The sequence below is a fragment of the Aphelocoma coerulescens genome, chromosome 3 (assembly GCF_041296385.1).
Source record: "Aphelocoma coerulescens isolate FSJ_1873_10779 chromosome 3, UR_Acoe_1.0, whole genome shotgun sequence".
Taxonomy (NCBI): domain Eukaryota; kingdom Metazoa; phylum Chordata; class Aves; order Passeriformes; family Corvidae; genus Aphelocoma; species Aphelocoma coerulescens.
Window position 1 is genome coordinate 69,794,314 of NC_091016.1, and position 16,925 is coordinate 69,811,238.

General features: G+C 39.6%; 1 long non-coding RNA gene across 1 annotated transcript; it reads right to left on the reverse strand.

The window, feature by feature from the left end:
* Window positions 1–4,840: 4,840 nt before the first annotated feature.
* Window positions 4,841–15,581, reverse strand: LOC138107293 (uncharacterized). The gene is made up of 3 exons (XR_011149385.1): window positions 15,394–15,581; window positions 7,055–7,282; window positions 4,841–6,958 (listed from the first exon to the last, which is right to left on the reverse strand). It is a non-coding gene; the product is annotated as an uncharacterized lncRNA (long non-coding RNA).
* Between the last annotated feature and the right edge of the window lie 1,344 nt (window positions 15,582–16,925).

Below are 16,925 nucleotides of genomic sequence, written 5' to 3' on the forward strand. Positions count from 1 at the left end.
ATAAAAATCAAAACATTAAATGTTCTGCATATGCAGTAAGACAGCTCAGCTATCAGGCCTTTGTTCTGATTTCGTTCCTCCATGGGGATCGTTTGCTGTTCTCAGCAAAGCCCAGCATTGCATTACAATGAATGTCAATTTGGTAAAGCAGAAAAATTAAACCAAAGCCACTCTGGTGAATTCAACTGCCTGCTTCACCTGAGGTGAGATGCTCACCCTAGGACATGCCTAAAGGGCCCCAGCTCTTCTTGCAACCTCCTAGACAGCCATGTTTGCATTAATTAATTAATATACACATTACACTTCCCGTAATGATATGATGCTGCAAAAGATTTGCAAGCTGTGAAGTACCTCTGCAGGTGAACAAGTCATGTTTTAACATCAGAAAGTTAATAATTTACTTGAACTTAGGTAAAACATGAGGTTGTTTCTATGTCCCACATCCTTGCCTTTTGGGAGAAGAGGGCTGGTCAAATTTTCTTGTGGAAAGTCTTGTGCAAGTCTTACCTTCCAAGACTAATTTTTAGAACAGTAATATGCTGTTGGAGGAAAGAACTCCAAGAATTGGCCAAATAAAATTATAAAAATGGATTTCTTTGCTGAATTCAGCATATAGGTTTAAGGCAAATATTGGCCTTACGTATATTGGCTTATAGCCTAAGGCTGCACCCTAATAATTAAACATATCTAGCTAATTAATTTTGCACTTTTTTTTCCAGTAAAGATGTAACTAGATGTAGCAATAGAAGACGCAGGTCACAGCTAAAGAAATGTGCTTCCACTGTCACCGCAGCAGTATAGGACACTCTAAGTTCTAGTAAAAAATGCAGTACTATGACCTATATACAGTATATCACTGCTCTTACAGATGGATAAAGCCAATGTGTCAGGTGGACAGAACTCTTGCCCCAGTGCTATTCTCCCAGTGATAACCCCAGTGGTTAGATTATCACATCTTCTCTGACTTGTAATTAGTTTTAAATTCCCACACTGTCTAATTATGGAGAGTAATTTCCCAAGGTTCCCTTCCTTATCAGCAGAGAGAAATAGGCCCCTGCAGAAGGTTGAGGTGTTTTAGGTATGCTGGTTCACTTACTACAGAGATTCTTATTTTCATTGAATTATTAAATGTAAAGAGGCATTGGGCAACTTAACCTCACTTTCAAGTTTGTTCCAAGCACAGCTAATATACCTCTGTGTGTTTATGTGGAAGGGAAAGGAAAAGGTTTCACACTCCATTGCACAACAAAGTCACAGTAGTTTTGTATCACAGTGTGTGTTAACTAACTTCTGTAACCATCAGTAGGAGCTATTGATTCAAGAGGAAATGGCAAAATCATGAATGTTTGCCCAGAAAAGTAACCCCCAAATCTGTCTTTTCTAAGCTCATTGGATCATTTGCAAAAAGATGGACAGAAATATTGGTCAGTTGGGATCCAAGCCTTACTTTTGTCATTATAATGTGACTAATTCCCACATTTCAGCATTCTTATGGCAGAGCTATGTTCAGGGATGATAGAATAAATAAACGTCAGGCTGAATGCTGCTAATAAGGGAATGCTGTCAGTGAAAACAATACAGTAATGGCACAGATCATTGAGAGAAATTAATAGCATAATTGTTTGTTTTTTCTTTTAATTGCTTTTCATTTTACTGAAAGATTGAGGCTCTGCTTTCCATCCAAATCTTTTTACAAGTAATTAGTAGCTGCAAACTTCTGCCAGAAGTTAGTATTTTCCTATAGCCCTCATACCAAAGTAGGCAACAGAACATTAGGTCTGGCATTTCTAATTAGAACTCTAATTATATAAAACCTTTTTGCCCAAAACAGCAAGAAACTGTTCCTGCTGCTTAATGGGAGCAGTGCTCCCACCAATCAACATTCTGGTACAGTATTCATTTATGTGAAAAGACAATAGCTGTATACTACCCACTGTCTACTCTTACCCACATGTAAACTTGAGTGGCAAAAATCCATCCTGCACTTTATGATCCTTCCAACTTTCTTTAAAACCCTGCCTCAGCATGGTGCTTTTCATTTTTAATAAGTATGTTATCAACAATAAGCTAATATCAGAAGCAATGGGGAGCCTCAGCTGCAAGCCAGCAAATTTCAGTGTTCTTTAGACTGCCACATAGACTCATAGAATCATTTAGGTTGGAAAAGGCTTCTGAGATCATCCAGTCAAACCATAAAATCAGTACAGCCAATTCCATCCCTAAACCATGTTCCCAAGTGCCACATCTGTACATCTTTTAAACTCCTTCAAGACTGGTGACTCCACCAGTTCCCTGGAAGCCTGTTCCAATTCTTGACAAGCCTCTCAGTGAAGAAATTTTTCTTAATATTCAATCTAAACTTCCCCTGGCACAGCTTGAAACCATTTCCTCTTGTCATAGAATCATAGAACCATAGAATATCCTGAGTTGGAAGGGACCCATCAGGATCATTAAGTCCAGCTCCGGGCCCTGCACAGGACACCCCAAGAGTCACACCATGTGCCTGAGAGCATTGTCCAAACGCTTCTTGAACTCTGTCAGGCTTGGTGCTGTCACCACTTCCCTGGGGAGCCTGTTCCAGTGTCCAACCACCCTCTAGGAGTAAAACCTTTTCCTGATATCCAACCTAAATCTCCCCTCACTCAGCTTCATGCTGTTTTCTTGAGTCCTGTCACTGGTCACCAGAGAGAAGAGATCAGTGCTTCCTCTGTTATATCTTTAGTGTATTAATTTTTCTTGCCTCTTTACACTTTTTATTTCCCCAGTAAGTTCAATTAAAAAATTGCTTCACCTCTCTCAGTTCTATATCACTTCTTTACTATTTGTGGATCTTATAGCCTGAGATGTCACTGGCAGCTGATACTTCTCACAGTTAAATACTATATAGTGTTACTCACCAAATTAACATCTTTCACCCAGAAGAAAGAAAGATGAATGGAACAAAATTAAACAAATCCCCAGAACATGAAACCAGGATGCCCTAAAAAGGAATAGCTTGCATGGTATGGGCAGAAGGGAGAGCAGGGGAGGTGTCTCATGATGCTTTCTTCTCCGTATTGAATTTTGCCTCCTCTAATTACCTGAAGAAAAAATATAGCCCTACAGGAAGGAAAAACTTTGGCAAATAGCATCAGAACCAGTGTTTTCGCAACTTTCTATGTTTCTTTAATCAGACATAAAAGAATTTTTTATTCATATGTATAAAAGATGAAAAGAGAAAGCAAACTTTCTCAGCAAAAAGCAGTATTCTGCCTTTGGGAAATTTCATAGAGCTGGACAGGAAAGAAACATGTCTTCCCAGCACAAAAGACTCTGTAGCAATCAGCAAAGGTGTATGACAATTTTATGTTCTTCATGCACAATGTTTGAACATATGTGAACTGCACCAAGATCATGCTACCCCTTCTGTGAGCATAAAGACATAAGACCATATTCTTGCCTAGGTGGCTGCACCAGCCTGTAATATTGGTCAGGAATGGACCTAACAGATTCTTGCACAAGAGCAGAAGTGTCATTAATTCTGCCTTTACTATTCACTGGTACCCTGGCTAAAGAGTTAATCTTCCCACCTGCTCTTGCAGAGTTTATGTTCAAATTCCAGAACACAGCTTGAACAGTAAAATTTGACCAAGACCTAATCTTTTTTAAGGTATTTAGGTGCCTGTCTCTCCTTGCTGCCTTAAACAACTAGAGTGAACTACATAAATTTGGCTTCACCCATATACAGGCAATTCTGCTTATATGACATCAGATCTGTAAGCACATTTCCAGTGGTATGTCTGTAAATTCCAGCTGTGTTGCCAGAGGCTCCATAATGTAGAAAAGCTTCTGATAAAAAGTGCTGATAAAATGGAAAATATGCCATTGCAATTGTGCTGTAGCACTTGCACATCAAACACCCTCCCATGGGCTAGGAACAGATCTCTGGCTTCTGCTCTGAATAACAAAAGTATAGCCCCAAGTCTTTGTCTTATCAGCATAAATCTTAGTGTCTGAGTGACTTAAAATCTCATGTTCAAAGAGATTGCAGAAGTGGTACAAAATATTCATTTGTTTGAGAAAACATAGAGTAAGAGAGGAATAACACATTTTTTCTTGTTGCTTGAGATCAGCAAAGTGCTATGGATGCTGCCTAGTCAGAGTTGGGAACCGGGCCAGCAGTTAGATAGCAGATCAGTGTGTGCATCCAATTAAGCTATAAGGGGACTGGTTGAGAAGTACATACAAACACTGAAGAACAGCAGTGAGAGGGAGTCTTTAGGAAAGGAACCCAGTGGCTCCATTCCCAAAAGTCAGAAAGGTAATTCGCCATGGGAACGGCTGATCAATACACTATCAAATCAGCTATTTGTATTGTTCCTTGCCCAGATCATTAATACAGCCTTTTAAACAGAATTCTGCCTTGACTGACAGGCTGAAGCTGGTTTTTCCCCTGAGGATTTTAGGATCTTACCAGAATTGCTCACTTGCCTTAGTCATGAGAACAAGATGTCAAAGGTATGCACATGCTTAACACAAAACAACTGTTGTTTTAATTGGTGAAAGATTTCTTCCCTCTGATCTTTTAATCTTCCATTTATTTACAAATAAAAATTAGGGTTTGCTCTCTTTCTTATGACTTTTCTCTTTCTGCAAACTGCAGGACAATCACCCTCAAGGAGGTGACTACAGGGAACACCACCCTGTGGTGGGGGTGTTGCCTCTGGGTCCTGCAAGAGCCTGTGAACCCACACAGGGGTCTGCCACACAGGAAAGTGCCTCCATTCTGTGCCTCACTTTGGGCTGTATTTGCTGTTACACTCCCCAAATGATAACAATAGACTCCTTCTGTAAATGGTGCTTTCTTGCATTCTGTATTTGCAGGGAAAATCAAAATACAAAAAATGTACTCATCCTGTATCTCTTTACATAAGAGCCATTCTTTCCAGTGATGGTTGCCCCAAGAACAAGCATGTACATTATCCTCTCTGCCCCAGGGTCTCTCAACTATCTACGTAATCTATGTGATGTCTCTCTGTGGTGGTGTTTTCTCTGTCCACAGGGGGTTTAAAGGCTTTGCTGCAGATTGTAAAGGGGGATGGCAATCTCTGTGGGTAAAAATGTATATTTAGCCATAAAGCAGCAGTTGCTTAGGAGCCTTCCTATCTGTCAAGTGAAAAGGACAGACAGATTTCAGGGCAGCGTAGACAAAAACACCAGCAAATGCATCTATTTAGGAGTTCTTCATTTGCTTCAGCCTCCAGCCACCAGCACCAGCTAATGCAGTCATTTGACTTGTGAGCTAGGAGAGAAGCAGAACAGACCCTCTTGTTTCCTCAGGATGGGGCCCTTTGTAGGCTGGCATGCTTGTATATAGCTGGTGTGTGCATCAAGAATGCATCATGGTAGCCTCCAAGGGTCCCAGGCAGAATATATCCCATAAAATGTCATAGGCATATGAGTCCTGCAGGTTCCTGCATACCTGGCAGTGTTAAACCAAATCCTGAGACACCTTTTTGAAAGCCTGGTGAGTGAAGTGTCTGTAGCTACTTAAATGTTTCTGCTGATCATTGGAGTTATGTAAACAAAACTTACACCTGGGAGGAAAATGCTTTTCCCTTTTCCTATTTCACAAGTCAAATGTCCCCTTCTGACGTCGCTTTGCTGCAAAAGGAGGTTCAATAAATAAGAGACCAAGAAGACAGAGAATGAGAATGAAAAAGAGAACGAGAAAGCCTTACACATCTAGGAAATTTTTTTCTTTCACCCTCCTCTGTTCATCTGCTCCCTGTTTTGATCTGACACCCACTGAATTAAATGGTTCTTAGCACAGGTCTCCATTCCTGCCAAATCCTGTCATCAGTCACTTCTGAGGAAGGAAGCAGACCACTGTGAAATCCAATTCTGAAATAAACATCACTTTTTTTTCCACCTCTACAGAAAACCACAGAAACTACATTATGAAATTAAATTTCTCTGCTTTCCCACTCTGTCTTCCATGTTCTCTTGTAAGAACACTGAAGAAAAAAAGCACAAAAAAAAATATTATAGTAGGAATCTATCCATGTACACCTACAATCATGTGGTTACTTAAGGTGGTATAAACTAATTCACCCAGTTAGACATTACAAATCCCCCTTGCCAGCTCCATATGCAGCCACAAGACAGATTCAGACTCACTCTTGGGATTCCTATAACCAGTTCTACATCAGATGAACACGTATGTTTTCTTTGGGTGCATGTGGCTCTACAAGGAGTTCCCCATTTCTGAAAGGAGTTAACCTCCTGGAGCTGAGCTCTTACTGTCTCCAGGTCATCAAAATGAAGTTCAAAAAACATCAAGAGCCTCCCTTTAAAAAATTTCAGACAATTTACAAACAGCTTCTCAAAGTTTAAACTTTTTTCCATCATTTTCTTTCCTGTGAGTATGCAGAATATGCTCAAGCAACACTCACAGGAGTTTTGCTAGGACAGAGGGTAAAGAACAAAGGGATTGTCGAGGATTTGTTTTCCCCTTCAGTGAGAACATATATTCCCCCAATGAGCAAGAAAATTAGTCTCCAAATAGTGCAAGATTTACAATCAAACCATAACAATTGGCAATATGGTTACAGCAGAGAGTTCTTTGGCACCTACTGCTTTTCAGGACTCTTTCCAGCAGTCCTCAACCCACCACTACCCAAAATACACAATTTCCAATGCTCTACTGGGTCACTGTCTTTGACAGGGCCCCTTTAGTTCTGTTCCGGGCCAGCCTGTACCCCTCCTGTGGAGAGTCACTCCTCTGACAGCTTTCTTGCTTGCTCAGCAACCTGTCCAATTTTTTTGTCAGACTCCTACCTGGTTCATCATCTAGGGCAGCCAAGACTTCAGGCACTTCTATCTCTAGACTTGAAATCACCTCCTGATGCTGATCTTTTTTCAGGCTAAGCTTCTGCAGTAGTCTGTGGTGTCTTTGCTGATTCCCCAGGCTTACTTCCTGGGTGAGAGAGATGTAATTCTTCACAGACTAGATATCCGTGATTTTTGTCACCAAGTTTCTGGGTTACAAGGACCAGGAGGAGGACTATCTTACCTTCCCCTTTGTCTCAGTTGCCTGTTTTCCCTCTCGAGGGATGATGCTTAACTTTAAGGAAGAAAAATGGACATTTTCTGCAATCGGTCAGTCTGTTTATTTTTCCCGTATACTTCTGATCCTTTCTGGCAATTTTCCCTCCATTTTCTCAGGCAGTCTCCCCACACAAGCTTCTCACTCCTTGGCTGGCTGCTGCAGAACTTCATGTCCACCTCCATTTGTCACCTGCTGTGGCATTTATAGAAAAATGCATATTAAACCTGGCTGAATGAAGAGGATGTGAGAGACCACAGGAGTGCAGCCTGTGCCCCTGCAAAAAAGGAAAGGAAAGCAAAATAAAAAAGCTAAGTATTCCTTTATTTAATAGCTTTGCATGGAACCAAAACCAGAAATTCACCTCCATTCTTTTCTCTTTCAAAATAAGCATTTCACAAAAACTTCTACTTTTCAGTTACTCCATTTTGATATTTTATCACTTATTTCTCTTACTTTCACTCTTATTCAATATTTTACTATTGTCTTATTTTCATCAAAGGAGTGAAGGAGAATAAACATATTGCATGTTTATTAGGAGGAAGCAAGGATGACTCCACCAAATAGGAAACCCATGACTGAAGGGACCAGCCTCCTTCTCCATCCTGATGTCTATCTAGAGCTATGGCCACACTCAAAACAATTCTGTAAATTTTCTTTCTTTTTTCCTTTATCTGTTCAATCTCTATTATATTTATATTTAAGGCTTACAGATGAAATTGAAATCAGATTCCAGACCCTGCCCTGCACTGCTGAGGCTTTCCCTGGTTGAGAGAAGCTGTTCTGTGGCCACCTTCCTCATAACTATTACCGAGTTTTGAGTTGAGTTTTTCTTTCAGGAAATCAGACAGTGCCAGGGAGGTATCTGTAAGGGGCCTAAACACTAAGCAAATCACCTTCCATCCCACATGCAACATTTAAACCAAGCAAAACAGGAGAAAATTAACAGAAGGGACTTCTGTCTTTTTAGTATGAAATGTGAGAAACACCCTGTTGCTTACGTATAAGATGTTTTTGGGTTTTTTTGTCATTGCTTTAGAAATACTGCCAATAGCATCAGCTCTTAAGTTTATGAGTGCTCATAGTAATACGGTTCAATGAGCCCTACAGAAACAATTTAGTTTAACTTTCTAGAGGTGCTACAAAGCCAAATTTCTTCCTATACTCATTCTCCCAAGAGCAAAATGAACTTATATTTCAGATTCTCCAAAGACACCCTTAACAGGAACTAGTATGTTTTCAAGCATGCATTGTATTTGGTGGCACCTTTACAAGGGTATCAGTAGCCTAATGCTTGTGATATTCACTACTGTAAGGTGCAGGCTATGAAGGATAAGCAGAGATTCTGTAACAGAAGTAGAACGACATGGAAAATAAATTAACTCAGCCATTCTTGCAGTGGAAAGGCTTTCCTGCAAGAAGGAGTGTGCCAGACACACTGCTCTGACTGAGTTTAACGCCATGACCCTGATGTTGTTGCATTCCCTTAAGTACCTGTTAAATCCTTCCTTCCCTACGAGCAACTAAGGATGCTGCTGTTCCTACTGAAAACATCAATAGTTTGAAAAGGATGGACAAAGTCAAAAGGAAAATACAGTTAATTTAAGCATAAAAATTGGAATGGCAGGTGTCTGAAACAGGAAGTATTTAGACAATCTGCTGGCCGAATGTTTCCCTCTCATTTTCTTATCTGTTAAGGCCAACCTTCACTGTGACAGGAAACACAGAAAGGTGACAGGGCTAAGAGAAAAGGAGATAGGAACCTTAACTTCTACCAGTATAACATGAAATTTTCTTATGTTAACTAATTAAATTCTGCTATATCCAACCATATATTTGTTGTGGATGTTCATCTACTTTTCAATATGTTACTTATGTTCCTTGGAGAAAGCAAATGTTGTTTTCCTTTGAGATAACATTGCAGCAGTTATATGTGTCCTTTGTCAGTATTACTTGAGTAGGAGAAAAAACAGATGGTTCCTTCTCATTGAAAAAGGCATGTACTACATTCTGAGATTTAGGATGATGCCCACAGGCTTGAGTAACAAAACAATCCTGAAGGAATTTACTGTAAATTGAACTATGCTGATTCAGACAGAGAAGAGATTAAGTGGAAACTTTATGATAATTCCAGGGTCTGCATCCTGCTAGTCCTGTTGGTATTGCCTTTTCTGATACTGTTCAGCTTTTCCTGCGTTATTAGGCAGAAGTCCAAAAACGGACATTTTCTGCAATTCTACTGGAAATTAAATGTCATTTTAAGATAGATGAATCAGTTGTAGTATCAGCTACTGGATTTGCAGGAGATATGGCAGACTACCCGTACCCAATACTGACGTAAGCCTTACTATACAAAACAGTAGTTTTGTACTGAAGTTTCTTTCACCTTTGTGAAGTTCCCTATGTACCTAATGTTCCTAAGATCATAAAATATGACTTACAACTTAGCAGCATATATGAAATAAATCAACGGTCTCCAATCTGTTTCCAGATTCCACTGGGGCAAGACTGAATAAAGGCAGCCCATTATTTTGGACACACATATCTTCCTCTCCCCACTCCCTTTGCACCCTGCTGTTTATCTCTGCTGAGCAACAGAAGCAGAATATTCTGAAGCAGATCAGCTTTCAGATCTAATAAAAAATATTGTGTGTACATACATATATGACTATGTCTGTAAATTCATATGCATATATGATCTAGCACGTGATTCAACTTAAATAATTTACAAAAATAAACATTTCAATATGTTCTGGTAGTCAGTAAGACACAAAAGGGCTCAGGGATACATTTTTTTCCATCTGCCTTAGGTCTGGAAAGCTGCTTATAATACAAACTAATTAAGATCTGCAGATCTCTGAGGAGCAAGTAACTGACTATTATAAACATACAGTTATTAAAAAGCACCCAAGCCTACTTTTAGCAACAGAACAGAAGCTGAATGAATGACTTACCAATAATACATATCAAGAAAAATTTCTGCTCTCTTCTCTTTTCAGGAAGAGATTTTGATTTCTGCAAATGGCATGCTCATTCACAGACAATCACCAAGATACTGGATGCTTGAAAGATGGCAAGAGTAAATACAGGCAGAAAATCACAGAGAAGCATTCCATAGATGCACAGGGCTTTGTTACCAGAATGGGTATTAGAAGCCACAGTCTGTTATGTTTCTCTAAAAACCATTAATCTATTAGTGCAGTCCAAAAACCACAGTTCATCTGAGTCACCGTGATATTACAAAGAGAGGGTGAGTTGAGGCCCATCTGTCCCCTGGCAGTCTGGGATATAGGTGAAACTGTCAATATCAGAGTTGTTAATGAGTTCCAGAGATGCCCTAACCTGTCCCACCTGCAGAAGGAAAGTGCAGCGTAAAGTGAGGTATTAAGATAAAGCATGAAAACCTTGCAAAACCGTCAGTCTTATGTAACAGTGAGATAGGTAACAATGCCATAAGAACAAAAGCATTCATTCAAAAATTCAGTGAAAAAGAAACAGGCGTATTTTCTTCCTTAGTAGAATGATCAGGGCTGTTTTCTGTGACAATAAGCAAGAGCCCTCCAGTTCAGTGCTAGCTATAAGACATATGTATTTAGAAAGTATAGTTTAATGAGAATCTAACATCCATTTTATCAATTCCTAACCCCTCCTAATCTATTGTATTTTCCTGACCCCTCTATGCAAGAATCAAAGGGTACTGCCATTTAATGAACTTACAAATCTAACTCTTTTCCTAATCCCCGTAAGGAGATAATAAAGAACACTTGTTTGCTGGAGGTAATACAGTATGCTCACATCATATATCAGAGTGCTTCCCGATGTTAAAATGATAACGAATTCTCTACAGGTGCCAGATGAGTTTAACTGTATTGTACCCTCTGTGTGATAGAAGGTGACTTTATATTTTTCATTCACATATTTTTATTTGAATCAATCAAGAACATTGAAAAACTAGTGATTGCAGTATGACAGCAATGACAACAATTGGAGCAACATTCCTGTAGGGTGTAAAAAAACATGACTAAATTTATAATTATTTCTGAAAAATGCTAAAAAGGCATCCTGGAAGGAGTTAGGTGAAGTGCTTCTGTATGGTGATCATATCAAAATTGCATTTATGAATGTATCTTGGTGAAAATACATGCTTAACAGACTCAAAAATGAACTTTTGTGACTATACTATGGAAACTACATAGGTTATTACTGAAAATATTATATTCCATTAAGTCCCCATAATAACATTATACTCTCATCTTGGATAACAGTTTTGGTTCACTGTTTTCAGAATTAGTTTGGACAAATATTTTAAACCTCCAGACAATCAAGACAAGTAGGTAGAAGTACAGGAATATTTTTTCCTGTTATGACTGAATTAAAAAGCAGATGATTGCTAACTAAATTAAATATTGTCTTTACCTTGAAGTTTTACCTTCACTTTGTATAAAACTTAATTTCTCAGAAAAAATGTCTGGGAGAAAATGGTGGGTGTGACAACTGAGCAGAGATAGCCCCAGGTACAAGAGCCAAAAGATCCCTATGACAATCACCGTAGCAAATACCAACTGGCTCTTGTTAAGCATTGCGTGTGCTGTAAACAAGATGCTCCCAGAAACTCAAGTGCTCATGAGCTGATCCAAGTAACTTCAATCAAAAAGGGTAACTTACAGTGGAACTTCAACTAAACTGCTGTTCTCTTTTGAACCACTTTTGACAATTTCAGAAGAAAAGTAGTTATTGAGGTCAGCCAGGCTGGTGATTTAGCTCTCAGGTTAGGCAGACCTTTTTTTAAGCCAGCAGCACACAAATGTACACCTCGACTGTACAAAGCTTCTGGAAATAATTCCAGACCCAGCTGGATTAATGACAGTGTCACCAAAATGAAATAAAAAAACCCCCCAGCACCTCATGTGAGGAAACACTGTGGGGAAATGTATGTTACAGAGCAGTGAGTGTGGGAACACAGTGCAAAGCCTGAAGTGCCATGTTCAGCCACCGTTTAACTAATTTTAAAATTAAACAACCCCTGCCTCAAAACCCCTAAAAGTGACAGGTTTGTTCCAGATTAAACCTATATGCGAAGTGATTACTCTGCCTCATTTTTTCAGCTAGGTTAACTGTATTAGAATTGGCAAAGAAATGATCACCAGTAGGTAAAAAAATCTGGAAACGGGAGACAGAAAACTGTGAAAATGGAAGCAATGAAAATCCTCACCTATGAGAAAGCTAAATTCAAGCCCTGAATGCTGTCACAGTGTGAGGGCACATAACCTCCAATACAATAGACAGAAGAAATTGGCACATGAAACATGTTGTAGCAAGGGATTTCAATAAATCAACTGAGCTGACAGAGGTAAGGCAATGTATGTTAAAAATTGTAATCCTTTAAATGTATGTATTTATGAAATTGCAGAAAGAAGAAGTTATCTGTCCACTTGCAAACCTGTCAGACACAAGCCATATGGAAGGCTTCAGAAAATTAAAAAATCATGGTACTAAAGAATGAAAACAGGAAGCAGAGTAATATGCAGAGTAGATGTGCCACACTAAACTGATATCTCTTTTTGAAATAGTAATTTCCTGGAAAAAACATGCAGTAGATCTCATGTGCTCTGACTTAAGCAAAGTATTTCATACAATAGCACATGTGAAATCATCACCTAAGATGGAGAAGAGAATTTGGAGGAAAAATATGCTGAGTATCAAATGAGGAGGTGGCAGATTGGGCTAGTAGGGGATGTATAAGGCTTCAGGCAGATAATTAGGGAAGTTTTTAAAGGATGACATGAAAATAATCTTACCAGATGGCATTTACTATATCTACGTAAAATGTACATTTGTGCTGATGCAATTCCCAGAAGTCACTGAGGGTGTGGCTGAGCAAAATGTTTTTTCCAGGTTGGTAGTGCTCCTTTGAAACAAATCTCCAAGTTGGCCTCATGTACCACACTTCAGCTCACCCCAAAGAGCAATCTCACATCACACACTGGACTCCTTGCACAATAAATGAGGAGCTGTCCTCCAGAAGCCCATAACATATTCCAATCATCAAAAGATATTCAGTCCAACCAGCCCAAGTGTGAGCTAGTCAAGTAAACACTCTAAAATGCAACCAGGATGGACAGTGAGTCCTTGGCAACAAACACAGATCTACTCCTTTTGGGCTGCACTGAGTAGGTAAGTGTCATCAAATAAAAGAGATCAGAAGGAAAACGGAATTGTCTAACAGGCTAGAAGGAAAAGGAATATAAAAGTGAAAAAAACATGTAATTTAGAGGCCAAAACCAGATACAGTGTTGCCTACAAAGTAGGAACCTATTCTGAGAACAAAAAGATCCAAGTGCTAAACCAGCTGTACAGTGAATCACAGGATAGCTCTGAGAAAATTAAGTGATTAATTTCTTTAAAAATACATAAAACAACCCCCCAGAAATTCAATATGTTTATCAGGTATTCCTGGAACAATTTTTTTAATAGGGAAGCAGTTGGCTGTTGCAATGAAATTACAATGCTGATAAGAATTGCCAACTCATAAGGGAAATATATTTACTGGCAAGTCATAATTAATCTGCAGTAGTAGGCAAAAATTATACTAGTGAACCAAAACGCTTAGTGGGATTCAGAAATGGATTAGATGCTTCTGTGAATGCTATCCTGAATAATTACACTAACTGGAATAAAAACTGATAAAGGGAAACAATGGCTTCATGTTTCTTCCTATGGACAATTCACAGTGATTGTATATTACTCTCTGCTAAAGCATCATCTACCTGAATTAGAACCAACACAACAGATTAGACATACAGCTTTTTCATTGAATACAGTGGAATGTTTTATTTCAATTTCAATGGACTATTTTTTTTTTTTTTTTTTTTTTATTTTTTTTTTTAGTTTGGGTTGGAGGGGGACCTTGAAGATCATCTAGTGCCAAACCCTCTGCCACGGGCAGGGACACCTTCAACTCACCAGGTTGCTCAGAGCCCCATTCAACCAGGCCTTAAACACCTCCAGGAAAAAGGCATCCTCAACTTCTCTTAGCAACCCATTCCAGTGCCTCACCACCCTCACAGTAAATATTTTTTCCTAATACCTAATTTACTACTACTCTCTTTCAATTTGAATGCATGTCCCCTTGTCCTGCCACTACATGCTCGTGTAAATAGTCTCACCCCATCTTTCTTGTAGGCTCCCTTCAGGTACTGGAAGGCCACAATCAGGTCACCCTGAAGCCTTCTCTTTTCCAGGCTGAACAGTCCAAATTCTCTCAGCCTTTCCTCAGAGGAGAGGTGCTCCATCCCTCTAATCAACTCTGTGGCTTCCTCTGGACTCATTCCAAGAGGTCCATATCCTTCCTGTGATGAGGACCCCAGAGCTGGATGCAGCACTCCATGTGGGGTCTCACCAGAGCAGAGCAGAGGGGCAGAATCCCCTCTCTTGACCCGCTGGCCCATGCTATTCTAAAATAAAAGTAGTCTAACTATCCCATTTCCATTCCTATTGAGACCTGGGGTTGTAATTCTGCCAACAGTTATTCAGACAAGTAATACCATTAAGAACTGTGCTTTACTGAATGTGTGAAATACTTGAGGTTAATTTCAAATACTGAATCCTAAAATACTAACCAATATGGCCACACATAAAATAAGATGGGACAATTAATAAATGTCACCTGAAAGATAAACAGAACAGCTGTGATAACTGCAATTAATTTTCTCCTGAGTTTAATTTGAAAAGATTTAGACAAAGGGCACGAACTTGTCCTTGAGTAGCTAAATCATACTAAATGAAGCGCTCCTCCATTATACAGGCTATTAATTCCACTTCCTCTCTCATATACACATGCACAGTCTCGGTAAAAGACTTGTTCATCCCAATACCATATTTGGTAGGAAAATTAACCAACAAAAAAGAGTGCTGGGAAGATGAAGGCAGAAGTTCCTGGAAAGGGTTGGGAACAAGCTTATACAAAGAAATAATTTAACAATATAAGACTAAAGCAATCCAGGAACTCTACAAGCAGCATGAAACTCTTTTCAGGGAGAAGCTGCTGCTGCAGGTTAATCCTATTTCCCAAATTTAACTCAGCAGAAACTAAAGGACTAGCAATGGTGCATTTTAAGAATGAGAAAAGTCAACTTAGGGTCTGAGAAAAGCACTGTGATATGGTTGCAAAAAAAATTATTTAGGTAATGTAAGAGGCAGGGTAGTTGTAGATGTCTGCCTCCAAAACTGGCAGCCTCAAGAATTCCGCTCAGTTAATAACACAAACTCCATTTTCTTTCAAAACCACACTGAGGGTGCCAGCTCACCTTCCCATCCTTTACACAGCTCCAGCCTTAGGACAGTCATCAGGATGAGTAACATCATGCTAAAATCCTGCTGCTGCTGAGAAAACTCATGCCTTCCCATCCATTAAGCCATGTGCAATTGAGTAGCTGGAAGCAGTTGCCAGTCCCTCCTGCTGAACTCAGCACTGCTCTGCAAGGAAAGGTTTGGTTCATTGCCTCCCAAGGAGAGTAAATTGGGATCATGAGGGAGTAGTTAAAGTATCAACCTGTCAAGAATCCAATCCCTGTTTCAAGGATTTTATCCAGCAACCATTTCATGTAAAATACAGAAGCAATTCTGGAAGAGAGATTGTAACCCACATTTATGCTCTATCACTGTAGAGTCCTGCTCTTTATTTCCTGATTAAACTTGCCCCAAAAATGTGCTTTGCTCAGGAGGGACAGACCTAATCATCAATCTGATCCATTGGTAGTGGTTAAGAAGCTTGCCAAAGAAGTAGAAAGTACATTTTTAATAGTGCTAGGCAGAGGAAGGAGAAAACTCATTGTTTGCATGTTCTAAATTATTTATTTTTGGAGTTATTACTTACAAAGTATGCAAACCGTAACATTTCTTCTGAATAGATGCAAAGTTTAGCTTCTTATTCTAGGACAAAGCACCACAATTGTTTCTTCTGATGACAAAACTGTCCTGGCTCTGGCTTTTTTCACCCTGCAGTGTACCTGAGAAATTCATTGAGGGGCTGCAAACCAATTGAAATAAAATTTAAAAAAGGTCTGTAAACTGTATCAGAAACAGATTGAATGTGATATTTATAGCTTTAATATACAATTTAAGACATGCTCTTGTTTTTATCAGTTCCTTACTTGCCACAGCTCCCATTTTGGCCACTGTAAGTCTACCCCTGTAGATTGCAAAGGGTCCAGACATCTTTGTCCTACTGCAGTTTCTGACTTCTGTATATGTTCAGGTCTCTTGAACCTCTACGAGTTTTCCCAACCTGAGCTCAAGTTGGAACTACCTAGGGAATATGAAACTATGCAATGTCCTCCATTAACCTCAAGGGAGGTGATCCTTCTCCTCTACACAGCACTTGTGGGGCCACATCTAGAGTGCTGGGTCCAGTTCTGGGCTCCTCAGAACAAGAAAGATATGGACATACTGGAACTGGTTGTGTGAAGGGCCACAAAGATGATGAAGGGACCTATGAGGAATGGCTGAACCAGCTGGGACTGTTTTGCCTAGAGAGGGCTCAAGAGGATCTTATCATTGTGTATAAATACCTAAAGGAGGTACATAAAAGAAGGAGCGAGGCTCTGGAAAGAGTCTGATGTTCAGTGACAGGACAAGGGACAATGGGCACAAAGTAAAACACAGGAGGGTGCCTCTGACCATTAGATAACCTCTTTTACTGTGAGGGTGACCAAGCACTGGCACAGGTCACAAAGGGAGGTTGTGAGATCTCTCTCCTTGGGGTTATGCAAAAACCATCTTGACCCAATCCTGGGCAACCAGGTCTAGGCTGTGAGACAGCCCTGCTTGAGCAGGAAGC